The sequence below is a fragment of the Chiloscyllium punctatum genome, chromosome 17 (genome assembly GCF_047496795.1).
Source record: "Chiloscyllium punctatum isolate Juve2018m chromosome 17, sChiPun1.3, whole genome shotgun sequence".
Lineage (NCBI taxonomy): Eukaryota > Metazoa > Chordata > Chondrichthyes > Orectolobiformes > Hemiscylliidae > Chiloscyllium > Chiloscyllium punctatum.
Window position 1 is genome coordinate 88,284,835 of NC_092755.1, and position 25,958 is coordinate 88,310,792.

A 25,958-nucleotide genomic window follows, 5' to 3' on the forward strand; every position below is an offset into this window, starting at 1 on the left:
TGGATCTGTTCTCATTGGAAAGAAGAAAGCTCAGAGGGGATTTGATAGAGACATACAAGATGATCAGAGGATTAGATAGGGTAGAGAGTGAAATCTTTTTTCCTAGGATGATGACGTCAGCTTGTATGAGGGGGCATAACTACAAATTGAGGGGTGATAGATTTAAGACAGATGTCAGAGGCAGGTTCTTTATTCAGAGAGTGGTAAGGGTGTGGGATGCCCTGCCTGCCAATGTAGTTAACTCAGCCACATTAGGGAGATTTAAACAATCCTTGGATAAGCACATGGATGATGATGTGATAATGTAGGGGGATGAGCTCAGATTAGTTCACAGATCAGCGCAACATCGAGGGTCAAAGGGCCTGTTCTGCGCTGTATTGTTCTTTGTTCTATGTAACAGACATTACGCTCACTGGCTTATAGTTACCTATTTTTTTACATCCTTCCCTTTTTAAACGATGGTGTTACTTTGGCAGTTTTCCTAGCATGTAAGACTTTTCCCAAAATCTAAGGGATTCTTGGAAGATTCCTACCCAGCGCATTCTATGTGTAGCTACTATCCTGTTATGCATCCCGCCAGGTTTCGGGGACTTGTCACCCTTTAATCCCATTAGTTTCCCTCGCATTTCTGATAGCTATTGCATTTAATTCCTCTCCTCCTTTTGTCCCTTAGCTATTTACTGATTTTTAACAAAGTATTCATTGAACTTTTCTTACATTCCTTGGTTCTCCATTATTACTTCCCCAGTCTCATACTTTCTATGCCTGTGTTCATTTTGGACCCGCTCTTCCTTTTTATACTGTGAAGAAAGCAGATATTTGGTCTCCATCCCTCAAAGTCCTAAGCTAGTTTGTCCAGAAGCCCACACAGCATCATCGCAGTGGGAGGAACTCCTCAGAATAACCCTTTCAGACTCATGCACAACAAGAATCTACATTTCTAAACCACCTTCCACAAAACACGATGAACTCCAGGGTATTGTTGTTGAAATGCTGTCACTGGTGTAATGCAGAATACGTTGCAGCCACTTATGTACAGCAAGCTCCCATTAACAGCAATGAAGTAAATGACAAGACAATCGATTTGAAGCAAAAGGCCAGAAATTGCTGGAAAAACTCAGCATATCTGAGAGCTTTCTCTCCACAGACTTGCTCTGAGCTTTTCCAACAGTTTCTGTTTCATTTCAAAGTGCCAGCACCTGTGGTTCTTTGTTTTAATCCATTTGTTGGTTAAAGTGTGGGTGGTGATCAGAAGTGCAAACTGGTCTGCTTTTCTCTGAAGAGGGCAATGAAATATTTCACAACCACTAAACCCCAGGTGTAACAAGGCACACTGTAAATAAGCCTTCAGTTTATGATACTATTCTTTCTCTGTAGAACTGAAGGGAGAACAATCCTTCATATTCATTGCATTTAACACACAAAAAACATATTGTCTATAACCATGATGAACTTTTATGACCCGTGTTGTGGTAAATCTCAAATTCCCTCAGGGTTTTTTATTTGGTTTTAACTTTAAGACTGTGTATGTGTATGTTTTTATTTCTTGGCTGTCACAACAGTTTCATACAATTATCTTTACCTCCTGGTGCATGACTACCTGACAAGAATCCTCGAGTCCACCACACTGTGAAACTCTTCGTTTCTCACTCAGGACAAAATTTTAAAGAGGTTTTGGAACTTGAAGATTAGACTGCATTTCTGTGAGCCTGAAACTTAAAGTTACCCTTTTATTTTTGACCACCAAGCTTTTAGCAGGTGTTGATGTTGTCTTTGCTGGTTCCTTTGTAGATCTACACTTTCTAAGGGGTTCAGGTATGTAATTCCATGAAAGTGGAGTCGCAGCTCGACAAGATGGTGAAGAAAACTTTTAACACGTTTGCCTTCATTGGTCGTGATGTGGAGGTGTCAGTGTTGGACTGGGGTGAACTAAGTTGAAAATCACACAACGCCAGGTTATAGGGCGACACGGTGGCTCAGTGGTTAGCACTGCTGCCTCACAGCGTCAGAGACCCAGGCTTGATTCCAGCCTCGGACGACTGTGTGGAGTTTGCACATTTTCCCCATGTCTGCAAGAGTTTCCTCCGGGTGCTCCAGTTTCCTTCCACAGTCCAAAGATGTGCAGGTCAGGGGAATTGGCCACGTTAAATTGCCCATAGTGTTAGGTGCATTAGTCAGAGGGAAATGGGTCCGGGTGGGTTACTCATCGAAGGCTCGGTGTGGACTTGTTGGGCTGAAGGGCTGTTTCCACACTGTAGGGGAATCTAATCTAATATAATCAGGTTATAGTCCAACAGATTTATTTGGAAGTACAAGCTTTCAGAGCACTGCTCCTTCGTCAGGTAGCTAGTGGGATAGGACATGTTGCTTAACTTCTGTGTCCTACGTATCCTGTCCCACTACCTACCTGATGAAGGAGCAGCGCTCCAAAAGCTTGTACTTCCAAATAAACCTGTTGGATTATAACCTGGTGTTGTTTGATTTTTAACTTCATTGACTATAGGAATTGAGACATCATGTTGCAGCTGTACAGGACATTGATTAGGCCACTTTTAGAGTACTGTGCATAATCCTGGTCTCCCGCCTACAGGACATACTGTTAAACTGGAAAGGATGCAAAAAAAAGGATTTACAACGATGTTACCAAGATTGGAGGGTTTGAGTTTTCAGGAGAGGCTGGGACCTTTTTTCCCTGGAGCATAGGAGGCTGAGGGTTGACCTTAAAGTGGTTCTTTAAAATCATGAATCACCCTAAAATCATGACAGGCACATATAAGTTGAAGAGCCAAGGTTATTCTCCCAGGGTAGGAAATCCAAAACTAGAGGGCAAAGGGTTAAGGTGAGAGGGGAAAGATTTAAAAGGGATGTAAAAGGCAACTTTTTCACATAGAAAAAGTGAGTGTATGGAATGAGCTGCCAGAGGAAGTGGTGGAGGCTGGTACAATTACAACATTTAAAAGACATTTGGACAAGTACATGAATAGGAAAGGTTTAGAGAGAAACAGGGTAATTGCAAGCATATGGGACTAGTTCAGTTCAGGAAATCTGGTCAATATGAACGAGTTGGAAGGTCTGTTTCAGTGCTGTATAACTGTTTGACTCTAAATACTCTGCACATCTATTTCTTTTATCAAAATCGATACCTCACATTTTTACACATTACTTTCCTTCTGCCATGCTCTTGCCCATTCATTAAGCCTCTTGAAATCCTCCTGAAGACACAGTGCATCTTCCTCACAACACACATTCCTGCTTCACTTGGTCTCTTCTGTAAGGAGACAGGGCCTCAGCCTAATCTGAAAGACAGCATCTCAGGCAGTGCAGCATTGCCTCAATACTGCATGGAAATATCAGTCTGGATTTATTGCTCAAGTCTCCTCCTTGGGACTTAAACCAACAATCTTCTGGATCATCGAGTCATAGAAACAGACCCTTTGGTGACTATCGATGATACAAATATCTCAGCAAGGGGCCCAGCAATCAATTCTCTAGCTTCCCACAGAGTTCTCGGGTACACCTGGTCAGGTCCTGGGGATTTATCCACCTTTACCTATTTCAAGACATTCAGCACTTCCTCTTCTGTAATCTGGACATTTTGCAAGATGTCACCATCTATTTCCCTACAGTCTATATCTTCTATATCCTTTTCCACAGTAAATACTGATCAGAAGCAATGGTGCACTGATACAGCATGGAAACAGACCCTTCGGTTCAACCCATCCATGCCGACCAGATATCCCAACCCAATCTAGTCCCACCTTCCAGCACCCAGCCCATATCCCTCCAAACCCTTCCTATTCATATACCCATCCAAATGCCTCTTAAATGTTGCAATTGTACCAGCCTCCACCACTTCCTGTGGCAGCTCATTCTGTGTGGAAAAGTTGCCCCTTAGGTCTTCTTTATACCTTTCCCCTCTCACCCTAAACCTATGCCCTCTAGTTCTGGACGCCCCGACCCCAGTGAAAAGACTTTGTCTATTTACCCTATCCATGCCCCTCATAATTTTGTAAACCCTCATAAGGTCACCCCTCAGCCTCCGACGCTCCTGGGAAAACAGCCCCAGCCTGTTCAGCCTCTCCCTATAGCTCAAATCCTCCAACCCTGGCAACATCCTGGTAAATCTTTTCTGAACCCTTTCAAGTTTCACAACATCTTTCCGATAGGAAGGAGACCAGAATTGCAGGCAATATTCCAACAGTGGCCTAACCAATGTTCTGTACAGACGCAACATGACCTTCCAACTTCTGTACTCAATACTCTGACCAACAAAGGAAAGCATAGCAAACACCTTCTTCACTATCCTATCTACCTGTGACTCCACTTTCAAGGAGCTATGAACCTGCACTCCAAGGTCTCTTTGTTCAGCAACACTCCCTAGGACCTTACCATTAAGTGTATAAGTCCTGCTAAGATTTGCTTTCCCAAAATGCAGCACCTTGCATTTATCTGAATTTAACTCCATCTGCCACTTCTCAGCCCATTGGCCCATCTGGTCAAGATCGTGTTGTAATCTAAGGTAACCCTCTTCGCTGTCCACTACACCTCCAATTTTGGTGTCATCTGCAAACTTACGAACTGTACCTCTTATGCTCGCATCCAAATCATTTATGTAAATAACAAAAAGTAGAGGACCCAGCACCGATCCTTGTGGCACTCCACTGGTCACAGGCCTCCAGTCTGAAAAACAACCCTCCACCACCACCCTCTGTCTTCTACCTTTGAGCCAGTTCTGTATCCAAATGGCTAGTTCTCCCTGTATTCCATGAGATCTAACTTTGCTAATCAGTCTCCCATGAGGAACCTTGTCGAACGCCTTACTGAAATCCATATAGATCACATCTACCGCTCTGCCCTCATCAATCCTCTTTGTTACTTCTTGAAAAAACTCAATCAAGTAAGTGAGACGATTTCCCACACACAAAGCCATGTTGACTATCCCTAATCAGTCCTTGCCTTTCCAAATACATGTACATCCTGTGCCTTACGATTCCCTCCATCAACTTGTACACTACCGAGGTCAGGCTCACCGGTCTATAGTTCCCTGGCTTGTCCTTACCACCCTTCTTAAACAGTGGCACTATGTTTGCCAACCTCCAGTCTTCTGGCACCTCACCTGTGACTATCGATGATACAAATATCTCAGCAAGGGGCCCAGTAATCAATTCTCTAGCTTCCCACAGAGTTCTCGGGTACACCTGGTCAGGTCCTGGGGATTTATCCACCTTTACCTATTTCAAGACATTCAGCACTTCCTCTTCTGTAATCTGGACATTTTGCAAGATGTCACCATCTATTTCCCTACAGTCTATATCTTCTATATCCTTTTCCACAGTAAATACTGATCAGAAGCAATAGTGCAATGGTACTGACCTCTGGCTGACATCCACCAACACATTACCTGTTAGGAAGTAAGGGGACATACATCAAAAAAAAAATTTGCAACTGCTTTGAAACCAGTTATGCAGGGTTATGGATTTTGTGTTACGTTTCATGGTCATGATATCAGCACTGAGATTGCACATTCCATCTTAACTGAGATCACTTGAAGCATAACATGCGACTACAGCTACTACAGTTCTTCAGCAGTAACTAAACTGTCATGTACCAGCCGAGGTACTTAGTTTCTGTGTATGTAATAATTGTATATAACAGCCAACTGTAGCAAACATCTGCTTCAATACTTTGTTGACGACATCCTAGTTTCTTACAGCAAACTTTGTCTTAACCAATACCTTATGAACTGACATTCTCAATACACTGACAAAAATGATATGCCTGAAATATTGGGGCTATTGTACTATCACAATCTCCACCATGCCCAAGCAGTCAGCTGGGGGTGTGAGCTGTCTGCCAGTAAGTTTTATTTAAGGCAAAGTTGCATTATTATTTAAGAGATTTATGCTGCAAGAAAAGTATAGCAATGATGTATCTCCTACATTATGTTTCTATCACTGTGTATTTTACATTCATTATGTATACTGGAACATTTGATCAGCCAGCACATTCCTGGTCCCATAGGTACAAGTTCATAAAATGTTTACTGTACATTCCCAGTGATAGCATAAACCTTCTTCCACACTGGAGGTAAAACCCGGACGGCACCACACCATTGCTACAGTAACCTCACTTGTTGAGGAATGTTACACCACAGTGCTCACAGTTTCTGAGAACTAAGGTTAGACTATAAAAAACTGAAAGAACTGTAGATGTTGGAAATCTGAAATAAAAACATCCACAGTGGCATCCTCCACCCAGTTTACAAAATCCCGTGTCATTCTGATCTCTTATTTATCAATCAGTGATTTCCCCTCGGCACTACACAGACAATCTGCAATGAAGACCAGAATGCAAGTTTCCCAGATCCACTCTTTCAGTCCATATGCTTAAAAGTTCTCCACCATTGAAAACGCTATTTTAAGTCATTCAGTTGTAGATGACGACATGATTTGACAGCACTTGTGTGTATGCCTGTGTGTGTGTGTGTGTGTGTGTGTGTGTGTGTGTGTGTGTGTTTAGGGTGTGTTTGCAGGTGTGGGTGTGTGTGTCTGTCTTTCTGTGTGTTTATATGTGCATGTATGTCTGTGTGTGTGTGTATTTGTGTGTGTGTATGATTGTGTGAGTGTGTGTGTGTCTGTCTGTGTTTGTGTGTTTATATGTGCATGTATGTTTCTGTGTGAGTGTGTGAGGGTGTATGATTGTGTGAGTGTGTGTGTATATCTGTGTGTGCGCGCGCGCGTGTGTGTGTAGGTATATGTGTGTGTATGTGCGTGCATGTGTGTTAGTGTGCGTGAGTGTGTGTGTGTGTGTATATACAGGAGGTGTTAGTGAAAAATTAAGTAAAAGAAGCAGTCACTTCTTGAAAGGTCCTTCCTTCATCGGAGCAGTTCTCTTGTTTGTCTGCTTGCATTGGGGTGTGTGTGAAGTCGTGAGGTTCACTACTTCAAAGGGCAGGAGTGCCAACTCTCACTCAGGAATGAGCCAACTCTCACCCAGCTCCCGGTACTCAGTCAGAAAGGACTGGGTGGGGGAGTCACTCGCCAACTATTCTTGTCCTTAGCTGTGACATGGTCTTACTAAGAATTGGTCAAGTCATGAAGCAGAATACCATCCCTCTTTAAGGAAAACAGAAAGTGAGATGAAATACCTCCTTGGGGTTTGACCGTGTTTAGTGAAGCATTATGCAGCTCCGATGATTTTGTAGCAGTGAAACAGTGACAGAGAATCATTAAAAATATAATTCAGATAAAAATATCTCATTCAGATGGAGTACAAGAATTAAGGTCAAATTTGATTCCTTTGGTCTATCTCACGTTGTAACAATCTAAAACTAGATGGCAGTACAATTGCCAATGACTCAGACAATGCAGTATTATAAAAGAGGGCCCATACCTCAGTTTGGGGGAGTGTTGGTTCGCTTGGTTGATTGGATAGCTGGTCTGTGAAGCATAGTATCAGCTGATACTATGGGTTCAATTCCTATAACTAGCTGCGGTTATCAACCTCTCCCCTTGCCTGAGGCATGGTCACTCTCAGGTTAAACCACACCCAGGTGATGGCCTAGTGGTAATATCACTGTTAAATCAGAGGCCCAGATAATGTTCTGGAGACCTGGGCTCGAATCCCACCACGGCAGAGGGAGTCAGAGATATACAGTATGGAAACAGACCCTTTGGTCCAACTTGTCCATGCTGACCAGATATCCTAACCTAATTTAGTCCCATTTGCCAACACTTGGCCCACATCCCTTTAAGCCCTTCCTATTCAGATACCTATCCAAATGCCTCTTAAATGTTGTAATTGTACCAGCCTTCACCACTTCCTCTGGCAGCTCATTCCATACACGTACCACCCTCTGCGTGAAAAAGTTGCCCCATAGGTCCCTTTTAAATCTTTCCCCTCTCACCTTAAACCAATGCCCTCCAGTTTTGGATTCCCCAACCAGGGAAAAGACCTTGTCTATTTATTCTATTCATGCCCCTCATGATTTTATAAGCCTCTATAAGGTCACCTTACTGGGATAGGCAAGAGATATTGGGGCTGAAAGAAGTTACAGGAATAGGTGAGAGATATCGAGGCTGGAGGAGGTTACTGGGATAGGTAAGAGCTATTGGGGCTGGAAGAGGTCACTTCTCAGCCTCCAGGGAAAACAGCCCCGGCCTAGTTGAATTCAGGAAGTATCTGGAATTACGAATCTAATAAATCTACCATGAATTGTTGAGAAAAAACTATTTGATTCAGTAATGTCCCTTAGGGAAGGAAACTGCCATCCTTCCTAGTCTGGCTAATATGTGATTCCCAGATCACAACAATGTGTTTGACTCTTAACTGCCCTCTGGGCAATTAGGGATGGGCAATAAATGCTGCCTGGCCATCCCATGAATGAATTAAGGAAAAAAATGACATCACCAACCCAAAGAAACCCAAACATATAAATAGAAAGCAGGAATTATCAACATGCTTTGCCCGGAGGCCCACTGAAGATGTTACCTAGCAGGGTGATGAAACATCTGGAAATGAACCTTCCAGAGCAATCTTACATCCAAATAAGTTTTGTTTTCAATGCATTTCTATTGTGCTGGTGAAGTAGCCTACATCACAAGGCACTCCATAGGAGTTTTGTCAAATAAAGTGTGACATCAAACTACATATGGAAACCTAAAAAGAGTTGATCAAAAGCTTTATTAAAGATGTGCTTTTTTTAAACCAGCTTTTTAAGAGGTGGAGAGGTTGAGGAATAGATTTCAGGAGTTTAGGACCCAGGCAAAGGTATAGCCACTAACAGTAGAGCAAAGACAGTGCAAGGGACCAGAACTGGATGAACACAAAGACCTTGGAGGGTTGTAGGGGCTGGAGGAGATTACAGAGTTAGTGTGAGGTGTCAGAGCTGGAAGAGGTGACAGAAATAGGTACGGGTGTCAGGGCATGACGGGATGACAGACTGGGAGAGGTATTGGGGCTGGAGGAGGTTACAGAGGTAGGCAAGAAATATCGGGGCTGGAGGACGTTACTAGGATAGGTAAGAGATATTGGGGCTGGAGGTTACAGGGATAGGTGAGAGATATCGAGGCTGGAAGAGGTTACAGAGGTAGGCAAGAAATATTGGGGCTGGAGGAGGTTATAGAGGTAGGCAAGAGATATTGGGGCTAGAAGAGGTTACAGAAGTAGGCAAGAGATATTGGGGCTGAAGGAGGTTACAGAGGTAGGCAAGAGATATTGGGGCTGGAGGAGGTTTCAGAAATAGGGAAGGGTGTTGGGACCAGAGGTGGTTACAGAGATAAGGAGGAATGTCGGGGCCAGAGAAGATGACAGAAATAGGGAAAGGTATGGGCCAGAGGTGGTTACAGAGATAGGAGGAGTGTCAGGGCTGGAGAAAGTTACAGAGATGTGGAAGGGTTGTAAGGATGGAGGAACTTACAGAATGGGTAAAGGCAAGGATTTAAAAGCTGTGAAAATTGGGACATTGCTGAACCAGGAGCTGGTGTAGATAATGAACATGGGATTTCAGGAATGAGGGGGGTGACTCATGGTGAGAAGATGGATGCTGAGATGATGAGTGAGTGAGATTTGTTATAAATTTGGGTAAGGATACCAAATTAAAGTTAACTTAATAAATGGTGCGAGGTCAGTTAGGAGGTGATTGGAAATGAGGAATATTCTTGCTATTTGTACATTTTTAAAGCATTTTTAAAACATTTGTTCTACAAAGTCTGCATTCACTATCAAAGAGCATAAACTATCAGTGTCTTGTCAAAAATCTATCTTTCTAGCTTGGAAATCAGCCCAGTGGCTGGACCTACACAGTTTACCACCCATTTATGGTAATGGATTGACACGTGAAGCTCTTAAACTGGAGCACAGCTTTATCTCAATGATTGCTTCCTGTACTGTATACACTTCTTTGAATGGTGATCGAGACACAGGTCTCTCACATCAGAGTCAGACACTTGTAGATTGTTTTGAGACAGAGATATAACACTGAGGCAATGGCTTTCCACAGTCATAAAGCCTGTTTAAATAATGAGGCAGTCTCATGGATCTGGATGTAGGTTTGCTCGGTGAGCTGAAAGGTTCGTTTTCAGATGTCTCATCACCATACTAAGTAACATCTTCACTGAATCTCCGAATTAAGTACTGGCGGTGTAGCCCGATTTCTATTTATATGTTTGGGTTTCCTTAGGTTGGTGATGTCATTTCCTGTGGTGATATCATTTTATATGGTGATGTCATTATCTGTTCTTTTTCTCAGGTAACACCTAGTATGGTGATGAAACATCTGAAAATGACCCTTCCAGCTCAGTGAGCAAACCTACGTCCAGAACCTCAACTTGAGCTACAAATCTTCTCAAAACTCACTATCATGGATCTGGTTTGAACATATGAGTGAAGAAGGGATGGGAGTGTTCACAAGTTGTATAGTTACTGACGGGAAGACACGTGAATGTTCTGAGCTGTGAAACCACCAAAAAATGAATAAAAACATAAACCACAACTGAAACACTGGGCAAAACACCAATAGTTTTTCTGCTGGTTGAAGTGAAAGGTCTTATGAAATGCAAAAGGCAATTTTTCCACACTTAATGCTCAAGCTATGAAATTGTGACAGATCTACTTAACAAGCCAGAGCAGCTATAAAGTTACATTGTGATTCCTACTGGGGAGAGACTTTTCTAGATGTATCCCACTCTACACCTCTCTGAAGAACAGAAAAACAGACTGCAGACAAAATGAAAGTTTTGGAGGCATACTGTGAACCCTAAATGAAGGTCACTGATGAATACTAGAGTCTGGTAGTCAAAATGTAACTCACTAACACAACTCACAGAATCCTGTGATATAATGTATTAAAAAGACAATCTAATTAAAGATCCTGATGAAGGGTCCCAATGTGAAACGTGGACTTTCCTGCTCTCCGATCCTGCTGTTCCTTTCCAGCTCCACTTTTTAATCTTCTCTGACTTCCAGCATCTGTAGTCCTTCCTAATTAAAGATTGTAGTGCAGTGGGCCTACAGAGGTGAACTGACTACCCAAGACAGCATACCGAACAAAGGAAATAGAGTCATTATCCCAAAAGAGTTGAAAGGGGTGATGCCAATGCACTTTCATACAAGCTGCCAAAGAATTGAGGCAAATGTGAGGAAGGCAAAACGTGCACTCTATTAGCTAAACATGAGCAATGAAATTACGGACCATGTCAGCTGACACAGTGCTCATAACAAGTAGTAGAGTCAAAAAGTCTGGTGCTGGAAAAGCACAGCTGGTCAGGCAGCATCCGAGGAGCAGGAGAGTCGACATTTTGAGCATAAGCTCTTCATCTGGATGAAGATCTTATGCTCAAAACATCAACTGTCCTGCTTTTCCAGCACCATACTTTTTGACTGTGATCTCCAGCATCTGCAGTCTGCACTTTCTCCATAACAAGTACAAGGCCAGGCAAACTAGAGAGGTGCTGATTACACACACCATCCCAGACAGGTCATGGGTAAAACTGGGAACAGACCTCTCCACACTGATTATGCTCCCACCCTGACTACAGGGAGGTGGACTGGCTGACTTCAATAACTGCTGGTGAGATTGTAGACTGTCAGAAAGCTGATTTCAGCCTTTACAGCATTCCTGACATTGAGATAAGGGCCAATGGCTACAGTTCATCATCTCTACACTAGCCCCAGTCAAGTGGAAAGGCCAAGGTGGCAATGAAAATCATCAAAAGAATCAGAAAGAAATTGAGCAAATCTAGCACAGATGTACCCAAGGCAATACTCAAGTGAAGAAACATCCCCACTGAAGGCATGGATGGTAGTCATGTACAAAGACTAATGTCACAATGCATCCGAACAATGTATCCAAAAGCAAAAATTACAGCCAAAGCCAGAAGTAGCAACAGGCTTGAGTGACAAATCAAGGTGAAATGGCAGACATGCAGAAATCCTTTTGATAAGACTGCCAAACCATTGCCTGGGTCGAATTTTGGAAATTTAGTCAGAGTGCAAACCTTCAACACTGTCAACAAGTGGCAGTTGGGAATTGTGTAGAATAGTTGTTATACATGATGAAGTCAATGAACCAGGTACATCATCGCAATCACAAGCAGGAGTGGAAAACACATGACTCTGTTGTAAAATTAGTGACTTGCAAAGCCACCAATCAGAAAGAGGTTATGAATGAAAAGTTAAATAGACTCCACCTGCCATCTTTGAAGAACATAAGTGATGATTTTGAAAAGGAGATGTTGGTCTATTTGCCTGGACCCCATCTTCAACCAAATATCAACAGATCATCTGGTTATATTTTTCATCACTGTTTGAGTGAAAGTGCTGTGGATAAATTTACTGTTTAAGAATTATTCCAGTTGGGTGTGTGAATCACTAGCAAGGCTAACATTTGTTTTCCATCCCTAATTGCCCTTGAACTCAATAACCATGCGAACCCAAGGTGTCATGGGCCTGGCTGTTTGTAGTTCTAGTGCAGACACCATTGCTTCTCCCTGTGTTCGTACATGAATGGATTCCTGGAGGTTTTTATTAGATAACATGTTCCCACACTCTGTGACACTGATTATTAATGGTGAAATCACTCTTAGTTCATTGTAATACCATGAAGCAAAATTCACTGAGTACCAATTATTCACCCACTCATAGGGAACAAAGCTGGATTTCGGCCACTATGCGATATATTAGTTTTACTCTATGGATGTATGGAGGTGCCGGGATTGGACTGGAGTGGACAAGGTCAGAAGTCACATGATACCAGGTTATAGTCCAACAGGTTTATTTGATATCACAAGCTTTTGGAGTGCTACACTCTGAAAGCCTGTGATTTCAAATAAAGCTGTTGGACTGTAACCTGGTGCTGCGTGACTTCTGACCTACGGATGATGGTCTTATTACAAAAGTAATACTGCCCAGTACAGGAGGAGCCGCAGATTGGGATATTTAACATAGTTATTTTGTATTAACTTGTTCAGAGCTGTTATTAAGCACCTACTGGTGCTTCAACCCTCCTAACCTAGAGGTAGGAACACTACACTGAGCCTCAAGAACCATACGTTTGGCTGAGGAGCTCACAGTGCACCGTTATATCTTGGGGATTATGAATAAGCACCTCAAAGTCTGAACTCCATATTCTGGGTCCATGGTTAATCAGAAAGCCATAAGAGTCTTTGTTACCTAATTGAATCATTTTTGGCCATCAATCAAAGAGCTCTTATAATTTTTATAACAAATAGAAGGATTAAAAAGAAATTATAAAAGGCTTTATCTTAAAAGCAAATGTCCTTGCACTTTTTCTTTCTCCCATGTTGTTCATGGCAGTATTCTGAAAATAAATCTTCCAATCCTGTAGGTTTGACAACTCTGCATGATGGGTTTCCATACTGTGAAGGGACACTACAGCTGTGTAATATGGTGAATAAAACCCACACAAGGGTTTGTCATGTCTTTTATCTTTACAGGAACTGGGTGATGTTACTGGACTACTCCAGTGGCCTGGACCCTAACGCTTTGGAGACCTGAATATAAACACCGCCATACATCAGAACTAATAACCACTGGATTGTCATAAAAAATACCTTGGTTCACTAAAGGGAGCAAGTCTCCCTCCTCACCTGGTCTGTCCTCCAGCGAGGAGGCTGCTTCGTACAGGCAGTTCTTTTATAACGCGATGGTTGCATTTTCACGCAACTGCATATTATAGAAAAATCACGCTGTAGAAACAGTGTTTAAAGTGCTGACGGACTAATCGCATTACAGCCAACACATGTTTAAAAAATTTGCGCTTTAAAAACAGTGTCCCCAATTCGTCCATTGCGTTACAGCGGCTTCACGTTAACGAGACGTGTGTTAGAGCAGAACGACATGTAATTGCCTTCTGGTAAGTCACTCATTTGTGTTAAACTGCTACAAATGAGCACACAGTGGGTGAACTTACACCAGATGGACTGCAGTGTTTCGAGGTGGCACCTTCTCCAACAGCAATTAGGGAGTGGCAGTAAATGCCAACCCTGCCAATGATCCTCACAAAGTTACACTTGGCATCAATGATTTAAGATGAAAGAAGGGAAGGCATGGTCACAGGGAACACCAGGAATGTATATGGTAAAGAAATCATCAGGAGTCTGTAGATGGTGAAGGTAGGTTGGGTGAGTGGGTAAGTATCTGACAGGTGAAATACAATGTGAGAAAAAGTGAAATTGTTCAGGAAGAATAAAGAAAAAGGTGAATATTACTTAAATGGAACACAACTGTAGAATCGAGAGGTGTGGAGGAATGTAGTGCATGAATCACAAATTAGTGCTCTTCATCAAGAAGATAAATGGGATGTGATCATAAATTACAAATACTATGTATAGTTTTGACCTCCTTATTTAAGGATCTAAATGCGTTAGAGGTAGTTCAGAGGAGGTTTACTCAATGATGCAGGGAATGAGGGGATTTTCTTACAGTCTGGACAGGATGGGCTTGTTTCGATTGGAGTTTAGAAGGGGTGCTTGAAGTGTATGAAATTTTGAATGACCTTGATAGGGTAGGCATTGAAAGGATGTTTCTTCTGGAGGGACAGTGCAGATCTCAGGTTGCAGATTTATCATTTAGACTTGCATTTTGAAAACAGAGATGAGAGGGTTGTGTAACTTTGTAACTGTCAGCAGTGGAGGTAGAGGGTATTAAACGTTGTCAACGATAGTTGCTTGTTCGAGGGGGAAATCAAAAGGTTAATTGGAATTGGATAGGAATGTATAATTCAAGGCCCAAACACATCAGCCAAGATTTTATTAAATGGTGGAGCAGCCTTGAGGGGCCGAATGGTCTATTTCTGCTCCGATTTTGTTCGGTTGTACAAATACATTCAACAGAAAATACAGCACTTGAACAATCAGCTAGCCTGACAGAGACTTGAAAACAAGATAGGCTTGCTGTGTTGCCTAGCAACCTAATTCAGCCAGTTGATAAACAAAATCCTGTGACGAGTGTTATCAAGAGACTAAACTTGTAGCATTGCAGGCTTTTCCCAACCTTATGGTAGGGTCAGATGGGGCAGCGACGTCGTTAGACCAATGCCAGAACCGTCTGGGGAAGGTGCTCTGATTTGCACTCAGTCCGTGAGTCAGTGCATGTTCTTCCCAAACACAAAGCAGGTTAAAGTAGTGAGCACCTTCCTTACAGTGTATCCAAGACAACTGGTCAACATTACGCCACCCTCGGTTCGGCAATGATTGCCAACTCCAAAATAGGTCAAAGAGTGAATTTAAATACAGCGTGGAGAGAAAGAACCTGCTTTGCAAAGGCACAGGGTAGCATGGAGCATGATGCTACTGTGGTTACCACTGCTGCCTCACAGCGCCAGGAACCCGGGTTCAATTCCAGCCTCGGGCGACTGTCTGTGTGGAGTTTGCACATTCTCCCCGTGTCTGCGTGGAGCTTCCTCCCACAATCCAAAGATGTTCAGGTTAGGTAGATTGGTCATGCTAAATTGCCCATAGTGTCCAGGGATGTGTAAGCTAGGTGGATCAGCCATGAGAAATGCAGGGTTACAGAGACAGGGTAGGGGAGTTGATCTGGGCAGGACACTCTTTGAGAGGGTTGGTGTGAACTCAATGGCCTGCTTCTGCACAGTCAGGATTCTATGAAGACAAACCTTTGAAGAGATGAAATGGGGGCAAGAGTGACCAAACAGTTCCTTGGGCCTGCTATCTGCTTCATATGGATCATAGAAGAACTTTCAATATCAACTCTGCTCTCTCAGTTTGAGAGAGTCTCTTTGAGGCAAACAAAATCTGTTGCTCATGACCTTGGAGATTCTCATTGATTGGGTATCCTCAGCCCTGTCAAATGATTCATTAATAGCACAAATTCTAAGCTACATTTTGACAGTTCTCCCATGGCTGCAAAGTGCTCTGGGACACCTTGAAGTTGTTTTCTTTCCTCATTTTTCTTGCATAGATGAGCGATAAAGATGTAACTGGACCACAAGTTAAACAAGCAAGATCTCTTTACACTGATGGGGTCAAACTTTGAGGTCTCATTGATATTACAGGCCTTGAAGCCTAATGGCAGAGGCCTCACTGGGTTGCTATGGTGTCAAGGGAAGTTTGTGGATCTAATTTTCTCCCATGGAAAGAGGGAGCGAGACTGGGAGGGGTTGGTGGTGGTGATGTGAAGGTCTTGACCTCAGAGGGTGGACGTGGCTTGGCTCAGACTAACCTGTCTCTTCACAGAGCAACTCCTCACTGCCCACACCCTCTGGCCATGGAGTCGCCCGTCTTGGAACTGACGGAGTGCATTCTGGGAAGCCCATTGGTAACCTGGGTTAAAACCTTTGGGCCAATGGGAGAGAGGAGCAATGGCAAAGTCACCACATCCATGGATTTGGTGGGTGGCATGTTCCTGAACAAACTCATGTTACAAATAGATCCAAGGCCTACCAAGCAATGAGCCAACAAACATGACAACAACAATGTCAATTTGCGTGTTCAGAACCTTATCATATTCGTCAGACATGCAAAGAATTACTACCAGGCCAGTAAAGAGCTTCCAGGTGCACGGCTAGGCCCGGTCGCCTGGCAACAGAGACGGTGATGAGCTTGCTCCCAGCACAGGGCCCTGTGGCACCCGTGGCAACTACATCAGTGAGATTGTCCCAGGGTGACCTCGTGGCAGTAGTGGTGTTGGTGGAGGTGAGATGGCACAGGAGAACAGTGACTCTGTTCCAAAGACGGCACAGTTTCAGCAGTATTGTTGGCTTACCAATGCGGATTCAGGATTGAGTGGAAGAGGCTAGATCCAGGTCCTTGGCTGACCCCAAAGCAGAGCTGTTCCAAAGATTCTATGTTTTGGTTTATTTTCTGTGTTTTAAGGTGGCGCCAGAGACTGATGACATTAAACAACACTTTACACTGTATTTGTAAAACATATACGTGACAATCAATCAAGCAGTAACATAACAGCATAAAAACAAAACAGGAGCAGGAGAAGGCCATCTGGCCCATCGAGCCTGCTCCACCATTCTATAAGATCCTGGCCAATCATTTCCTGAGAATCAGCTCCACTTACCCGCCATAACCCTTAATTCCTTTACTACTCAAAAATCTATCTATTTTTGCCTTAAAAACATTTAACAAGGTATTTCAACAGCTTCACTGGGCAGGGAATTCCACAGATTCACAACCTTTTGGGTGAAGAAGTTCCTCCTCAATTCAGTCCTAAATCTGCTCCGCCTTACTTTGAGGCGACACCCCCTCGTTCTAGTTTCACCCGCCCGTGGAATCAACCTCCCTGCTTCTATCTTATCAATTTCCTTCATCATTTTAGATCTATAAGATCCCGCCTCATTCTTTTAAATTCCAATGACTATAGTCACAAGTCTACTCAATCTCTCCTCATAAACCAACCCTCCCATCTCCAGCACCAACACAGTGAACCTCCTCTGCACCCCCTCCAGTGTTAGTACAACCTTTCTCAAGTAAGGAGACTAAAACTGCACACAGTACTCCAGGGGTGGTCTCACCAGCACCCTGTACAGCTGCAGCATAACCTCCCTGCTTTTAAACTTAATCCCTTTAGCAATGAAGGACTGTTCATCTATGTCTTTTTTAATGTGTTTAAAGTAAACATTGTCACCCCAGAAGGAAAACTTGATGGAAAGAATAATAAATAGAAAACAAAAACTTGTGTTTTTGCTGCCATTTACTGTCAATATAGAGAGAGACACTGTCAGCAAAGTGAAAAAGAAGCATTTAGACAGCACTCTCCACAAGAGCTTGATGTCCTAAAGTACTTTCCACTGAAATGAAGTCCAGTTGTACTGTTACAAGGAAGAGCAGGATCTTTGTGCACAGCAGGATCCAACAAATAGCGATATGATGTTGTGCAAATAATCTGTTTGCTGTCACATGGAGAAGTGTAAACAATGGGCCAGGACATGGGAAAGAATTTTGCCATTTCTTTACAAAGGGAATCTCTGACATTTGATGTCAGAGAGAAGACACAGCTTTGGTTTAAGGTTTCATTCAAAAGAGGACAATGCAAGACTTCCTTACAGCTCAACATCAGCTGAGCTGGTTTGAAGTTGCCAGTGTGGGATTTGACCCCACAACCTCCGAACGCAGGAGGGCCAGTGCTACCCATCAAGCCACAGCCAACACATGTCTAGTTAAAGCTTGACCCTAAACTCCCCCACGTGCAAAACATGGAAAAGAGCCAACTTTTCTTGAAGGTTCATAAGATATAGGAGCAGAATTAGGCCATTCGGCCTATCGAGTCTGGTCCACCATTTGATCATGGCTGACACGCTCCTCACCCCCATTTTCCTGATTTCCCTCTGTGTCCCTTCAACCCATTACCAATTAAAAATCTGTCCAACTCACCCTTAAACTTACTCACTGTCCCAGCATCCACCCCACTTTGTGGTAGTGAATTCCACAGAGTCACACCCCTTTGGGAGAAGTAGTTTCTCTTCAGCTCTGTTTGAAATTTGCTCCCCCTTACCTTAAGACTATGACCTCTCGTCCTAGAATGCCCTGCAAGAGGAAGTATCCGGTCCATGTCTATTTTATCCACACCTTTTATCATCTTGAATACCTCCATTTGATCTCACCTCATTCTTCTAAATTCAAGAGAGAATAGGCTGAAACTGTTCAATCTCTCTACATACAACAAACCCCTCAACTCGGGGATCAATCTAGTGAATCTCCTCTACACTGCCTCCAATGCCAAATATGGGGACCAAAACTGTGCACAACATCCAGGTGTGGTCTCAGAGATAGTGAGGACTGCAGATGCTGGAGAGTCGGAGTCGATAAAGTGTGGCGCTGGAAAAAACACAGCAGGTCAGGCAGCATCGAGGAGCTGGAGACTCAATGCTTTGGGCAGAACCTTCCATCAGGGTGGTAAAAACAATGACTGCAGATGCTGGAAACCAAATTCTGGATTAGAGTGGTGCTGGAAAAGCACAGCAGTTCAGGCAGCATCTGAGGAGCAGGAAAATCGACGTTTCGGGCAAAAGCCGACGTCGATTTTCCTGCTCCTTGGATGCTGCCTGAACTGCTGTGCTTTTCCAGCACCACTCTAATCCAGAACCCTTCATCAGGAATGGGGGGGAAGGGAGCTGAGAGATAAATAGGAGGGGTGGGAGTGCAGGGAAAGGTTGGTGGGATGGCGATGGGTAGATGTTGGTGATTGGTCAGTGAGAAGGGTAGAGCGGATAGGTGGGGAGGGAGATGGACAGGTAGGTCAGGCGAAGAGGGCGGGGCTGAGTTAGGGAGTTGGATCTGGGAAGAGGTAAGGGGTGGGAATGTTTGGAAACTGGTGAAGCCTTGTGGTTTGAGGGTCCTGAGGCGGAAGATGAGGTGTTCTTCCTCCAGTTTGCAAGTGGCCTTGTCGAGGTGGTGGAGGAGGCTGAGAATGGACATGCCATCAGGGGAGTGGGAGTTGAAAGGGTTGCCCACTGGAAGGTAGGGTTGGATGATGCGTGTGGACCAAAGATGTCAATAAGGTGTGGCGCTAGAAAAAGCACAGCAGGACTCACCAAAGCAAAACAAAAGGCATCTTTGGTGAGCTTTAGCTCAGTGCCTAGAGGAACTAATGAACACCTTTCCTTAGGCTTGCTTTGTACTGCTAGTAGACTGCCTTCTCTCACCTCAAGTCTAAAATGCAGACGAGCTGAAAACTACATTCATTAATGGAAAATCTGGTGCAGAGGAGTGAGGTCTTGTTTGCGCTATAAATGCCTGATCACCATCTGTTGTAAGGATTTAACTGTGCTGCTCCTATCAAAATACCCCATAAACAAATCCAACTCTTCTCACACCCAAAAGGATGCATGGAGAAGAAGGGTTCTGTCGCCAGACTGTGACTCATCCAAGCAGTTGAGAGATCAGAAAGCAGCAGCGTTATTCTGCATCTGTGGGAAGTTACCTGTGCCTCACATGATGCTGCGGTGAGGGGGGGGGGGGGGGGGGCTGGTGAGGTGTGGGAATTGTTTTCGGTGCCCCCGTGCTGTTGAAGATGCTGATTGCTGTGTAGGTGAGATGGCAATCACACAATCTGCAATGATTCGCTTCACTTGGGAGGCTCTGGAGTGAAGTGAATGGGTTGCCAACTCTGTTGCAACGTATTCGTGGAGATTTCATCACATGACCTGTAGCATGGCTCATAGACACCTACCACTTATCAATGCACTAAGCCAACTCCAGATGTACCAACTGCACTTGATTGGACAAATAGCTGCTTGACACTCAGGAATCATTCAACCTCAGATGCTGTAGCATCCAATAGCTGAAAGAAACTTGTAGAAAATGAAAACGGTATACATTGATTTTTCGTAACATTCCTGTTACTTTTCTTTAAATTCTCATTCATCATATCCTACAGCCTCCACGCCCAACCTGTGTGTTTTGGCAACCCTAATCATAAGAGTGTTAATGGGAAAGTTGATAACACACATATTCATTCACCTGTATTGCCAATATACTCTTCTCATCTGTAGAAGTGCTACTCACATGAAGGTTTCAGCAGCTAGAAACCAGCAATGGAATCTCTCTCGCTGGTCTGTCCGTGTGGAGTGTGCACAGTTTCCCAGGTCTGCGTGGGTTTCCTCTGAGTTCTCTGGTTTCCTCCCACAATCCTAAGGCTCGATGGATTAGCCATGGTTAATTGCCCTCAGCGTCCAGAGATGTGCAAGTTTAGAGGATTAGCCATTGTTAAAGGTGGGGTTACATTGATACGGTGGAGGAGTGGTTCTGGATGGGATGCTCTTCAGAGGGTCAGTGCAGATTCAATGGGCTGAGTGGCCTCTATCTTCACTGCAGGGATTCTGTGATTCTGTTGCATACAACATGATTCCACCTGCCAGAACCAACTAAACTTGAAACAGTTCTAAAATATACAGTAGTACAAGACTTGCATTGGTTTTCTGCATGAATTTGTTAATATACCGACATATTCACAAAGGCACTGCAAGGGTTTGAATGCAATCAATCCAGATCAGCTGCTGGACTTGAATATCCAAGAACGAGAAAAGGACATTCAGCCCAATAAAGCTTCACCCCTCAGCTTGCTGTTATCCTCTTCTGGTTTCTTTGCCTCAACAGGTCTAAACAAAGCATTTCACCATTCAGCCATAAACCTCCCTTTTGTTGAATTGTTGTGATTTTAATGCATGCCCTAATTGCTGGGTATGGGGTCCCCACATCTGAGCCAGAAAATCCAGGTTTGTGTCCCACTCGAGAACCTATTAACTAAGGCAGGTGTGTAAGGAAGGTACTGCCACTAAACAAATTAAATATCAACCTGCAAATCATTCCGCCATCAGCCAATGGAAGGTGGTAAGAGCAGCAGAGATTTCTGGTCAACCACTTGATGGGATTAAAATTGCAGTCTCTTCCATCACTACAGGATGCTGCTATCGGATAAACCAGATGCTGCTATCGGAATCCTTTGGTGGTAACTGACTGGACTGCCAGCAGGTATCAGATTGGTACCAACAGAACAGGGCTCAACCCCACCTTTCTGGCTAGATTAGATTACTTACAGTGTGGAAACAGGCCCTTCGGCCCAACAAGTCCACACCGACCCTCCAAAGAACAACCCACCCAGACGCATTCCCCTACATTTACCCCTTCACCTAACACTACGGGCAATTTAGCATGGCCAATTCACCTGACCAGGATATTTTTGGACTGTGGGAGGAAACTGGAGCACCTGGAGGAAACCCTCGCAGACACGAGGACAATGTGCAAACTCCACACAGACAGTTGCCTGAGGCAGGAATTGAACCCAGGTCTCTGGTGCTGTGAGGCAGCACTGCTAGCCACTGTGCCACCATGCATTCAGAATCATAAAGTTCAGAAGACACCTTCTGGCCCAACAGGTCTGTATCACCAAAAATATCCTGCTGCCTACACTCGTCCCACCTTCCCACACGACAATCACAGCCTCGACTATTATGACACTTCAGGTGCTAAGCAAAGTACTTTTTAAAGGTTGTGAGGTTTCACACCTCCACCACCCTCTGGATGAAAACGTTCTTCCTCAAATCCCCTCCAAATCTCTAGCCTTTCACTTTAAAATTATGTCCCTTGTTATTGATCCACACCTAAGGGAATAGCTGCTTTTTATTCACCTTGTCCATACCCCTCATAAACCTATACATCTCTATCAGGTTCTCTCCTCAACATTCCCTTCTTCAAAGAAAACAACCTGAGTACATCCTAGTGAATCTCTTCTGCAATCACATCCTTCCTACGGCCCAGTGTTCACAACTGGACACAGTACTCCAGTTGTGGCCTAACCCTATTCCTGTACAGCTCCAACATAGCCTCCCTGACTTCATAGAATCTCTACAGTGTGGAAACAGACCATTTGGCCCAACAGGTCCACACTAACCCTCTGAAGAGTAACCCACCCAGACCCTATAGTTACCCCCGAGGAGAAAGTGAGGACTGCAGATGCTGGAGATCAGAGCTGAAAATGTGTTGCTGGAAAAGCGCAGCAGGTCAGGCAGCATCCAAGGAACAAGAGAATCGATGTTTCGGGCATGAGCCCTTCTTCAGGAATGGGGAAAGTGTGTCCAGCAGGCTAAGATAAAAGGGAGGGAGGAGGGACTTGGGGGAGGGGCGTTGGAAATGCGATAGGTGGAAAGAGGTTAAGGTGAGAGTGATAGGCTGGAGTGGGGGTGGGGGCGGAGAGGTCAGGAAGAAGATTGCAGGTTAGGAAGGCGGTGCTGAATTCGAGGGTTGGGACTGAGACAAGGTGGGGGGGGGGGAGGGGAAATGAGGAAACTGGAGAAATCTGAGTTCATCCCTTGTGGTTGAGCTGGCGTTTAACCTCAGCGGTGTAAAGGTCGGTGCGCCAAACCACTACCGCGCCATCCGCCTGGACACTCTGTGCTGGCCTCTTACCTGCCCTCGATCTCTTCATAGCCATCTGCCACCGCGACATTAACCGCCTCAACCTCTCCACCCCTCTCACCCACTCCAACCTCTCACCCTCGGAACGTGCAGCCCTCCACTCCCTCCATTCCAACCACAACCTCACTATCAAACCGGCAGACAAGGGAGGCGCGGTGGTAGTTTGGCGCACCGACCTTTACACCGCTGAGGATAAACGCCAGTTCGCAGACACCTCCTCCTACTGCCCCCTTGACCATGACCCCACCTCCCACCACCAAACCATCATCGCCCAGACCATCCATAACCTCACCACCTCAGGGGATCTCCCATCCACCGCCTCCAACCTCATAGTCCCACAACCTCACACCACCCGTTTCTACCTCCTGCCCAAAATCCACAAACCTGACTGCCCCGGCCGACCCATTGTCTCAGCCTGCTCCTGCCCCACCGAACTCATCTCTGCATACCTCGACACGGTCCTGTCCCCCTTAGTCCAAGAACTCCCCACCTACGTTCAGGAAACCACACACGCCCTCCACCTCCTCCATGATTTTCGCTTCCCTGGTCCACAACGCCTTATCTTCACCATGGACATCCAGTCCCTGTACACCTCCATCCCCCATCACGAAGGACTCAAAGCCCTCCGCTTCTTCCTTTCCCGCCAAACCAACCAGTATCCTTCCACTGACACCCTCCTTCGACTGACTGAACTGGTCCTCACTCTGAACAACTTCTCTTTCCAATCCTCCCACTTCCTCCAAACCAAAGGAGTAATCATGGGAACCTGCATGGGCCCAGCTATGCCTGCCTCTTCGTAGGATATGTGGAACAGTCCATGTTCCGTAGATATACTGGCTCCACCCCCCACCTTTTCCTCCGCTACATTGATGACTGTATCGGCGCTGCCTTGTGCTCCCACGAGGAGGTTAAACAGTTCATCCACTTTACCAACACCTTCCACCCCGACCTCAAATTTACCTGGACCATCTCAGACTCCTCCCTCCCCTTCCTAGACCTTTCCATTTCTATCTCGGGCGACTGAATCAACACAGACATTTACTATAAACCGACCGACTCCCACAGCTACCTAGACTGCACCTCCTCCCACCCTGCCCCCTGTAAAAACGCCATCCCATATTCCCAATTCCTTCGTCTCCGCCGCATCTGCTCCCAGGAGGACCAGTTCCAATACCGTACAACCCAGATGGCCTCCTTCTTCAAAGACCGCAATTTCCCCCCAGAAGTGATCGATGATGCTCTCCACCACATCTCCTCCACTTCCCGCTCCTCTGCCCTTGAACCCCGCCCCTCCAATCGCCACCAGGACAGAACCCTGGTCCTCACCTACCACCTCACCAACCTCCAGATACAACGTATCATCCTTCGTCATTTCTGCCACCTCCAAACGGACCCGACCACCAGGGACATATTTCCCTCCCCTCCCCTATCAGCGTTCTGAAAAGACCACTCCCTCCGTGACTCTCTCGTCAGGTCCACACCCCCACCAACCCAACCTCCACTCCCGGCACGTTCCCCTGCAACCGCAAGAAATGCAAAACTTGCGCCGTGACCCCCTTACTTCCCTCCAAGGCCCCAAGGTATCCTTCCGTATCCGCCACAAATTCACCTGTGCCTCCACACACATCATTTATTGCATCCGCTGCACTCGATGTGGCCTCCTCTATATTGGGGAGACAGGCCGCCTACTTGCGGAACGTTTCAGAGAACACCTCTGGGACACCCAGACCAACCAACCCAACCACCCTGCGGCTCAACACTTCAACTCCCCCTCCCACTCCACCAAGGATATGCAGGTCCTTGGACTCCTCCATCGCCAGACCATAGCAACATGACGGCTGGAGGAAGAGCGCCTCATCTTTTGCCTAGGAACCCTCCAACCACAAGGGATGAACTCATCTAACCTATGCATCCCTTAACACTATGGGGCAATTTAGCATGGCCAATCCACCTAACCTGCACATCTTTGCATTGTGGGAGGAAATCCACACAGACACGGGGAACGTGCAAACTCCTCACCGACAGTCGCTCAAGGCGGGAATTGAACCCAGGTCCCTGGCACAGTGAGGCAATAGTGCTAACTACTGAGCCACCGTGCCACCCCTGCTCTTATGGTCTTTGCTATGACTTATAAACAGGAGTAACTCAGATGCCTTCTTATCCAACCTATTAACCTGCCCTGACACCATCAGGGATCTGTAGTCAAGCATCCCAAGATCCTCTGAGCTTCCCAGTGTTCTCCTCGGATGCTGCTTGACTGGCTGTGCTTTTCCAGCACCACTCTAATGTAGAATCTGATTTCCAGCATCTGGAGTCCTCACTTCTGCCATTCATTACTTCCTCCTTTGTCTTGTTACTTCTTCTAAAGTGCATCACCTGGCACTTATCAGGATTAAAGTCCACCTGACCAATCTGTTTATATCCTCCTGTATCCTAACGCCTTTGTCTTCACTGTCAACCAGCTGACCAATCTTCGTGACACCCTCTACCTTGCCTATCATCCCTCAACCTCATTTATGATGATCAGAAACCATTAGGGAGCTCACACTGATCGCTGTAGTACAGCACTGCACACCAGGCTCCAGTCTCACACACGCACACACAATCCTTCTGTAGTGTAGGTTTACCATCATTACACAACTGAAACAATCAGAAAAGTTACTTGGTAGGTTACTTGGTATAACAAAATATGCAGTGGCGGTGATGTAATTGATAATGTTCGACTGACATTAGCAGAGTAGGGCAGAAGATCAAACCAGAGGGAAGAATGAAAATATAAGAGCTTAGACACTACATCAGAAAGCTGCACTTAATAAAATGTTATAATACTGAAGGCAGTGAGAATGCCTTACATTGTCTTACTCAATGAGAAAGCCTCAGGATAAAGAGGAACTGGACAAAAATTTGAATCAGTAATTTTTATTATCCACAAATACATTAGTCCACAAATGTAAAATTAGGTTTTCCAGGGCTAACGGTGAAGTTAGAACACAGAACATAGAACATAGAACATAGAACAGTACAGCACAGAACAGACCCTTCAGCCCACGATGT

The 25,958-nt window shown here is 44.9% G+C and overlaps 1 protein-coding gene across 4 annotated transcripts in view; it reads right to left on the reverse strand.

Annotated features, from left to right (window-relative positions):
- wscd2 (WSC domain containing 2) overlaps positions 1 to 25,958 on the reverse strand; it is a 593,216-nt gene that overhangs the window by 520,895 nt on the left and 46,363 nt on the right. Inside the window, exon 1 of one of the 4 annotated variants that reach the window (XM_072587822.1) lies at positions 20,496 to 20,693. The exons of the other annotated variants lie outside the window; for them this stretch is intronic. The gene's annotated coding sequence lies outside the window, so the exon portion shown is untranslated. Of the gene's footprint in view, positions 1 to 20,495; positions 20,694 to 25,958 lie in introns of those variants that run through there. 4 annotated transcript variants of the gene reach the window in all.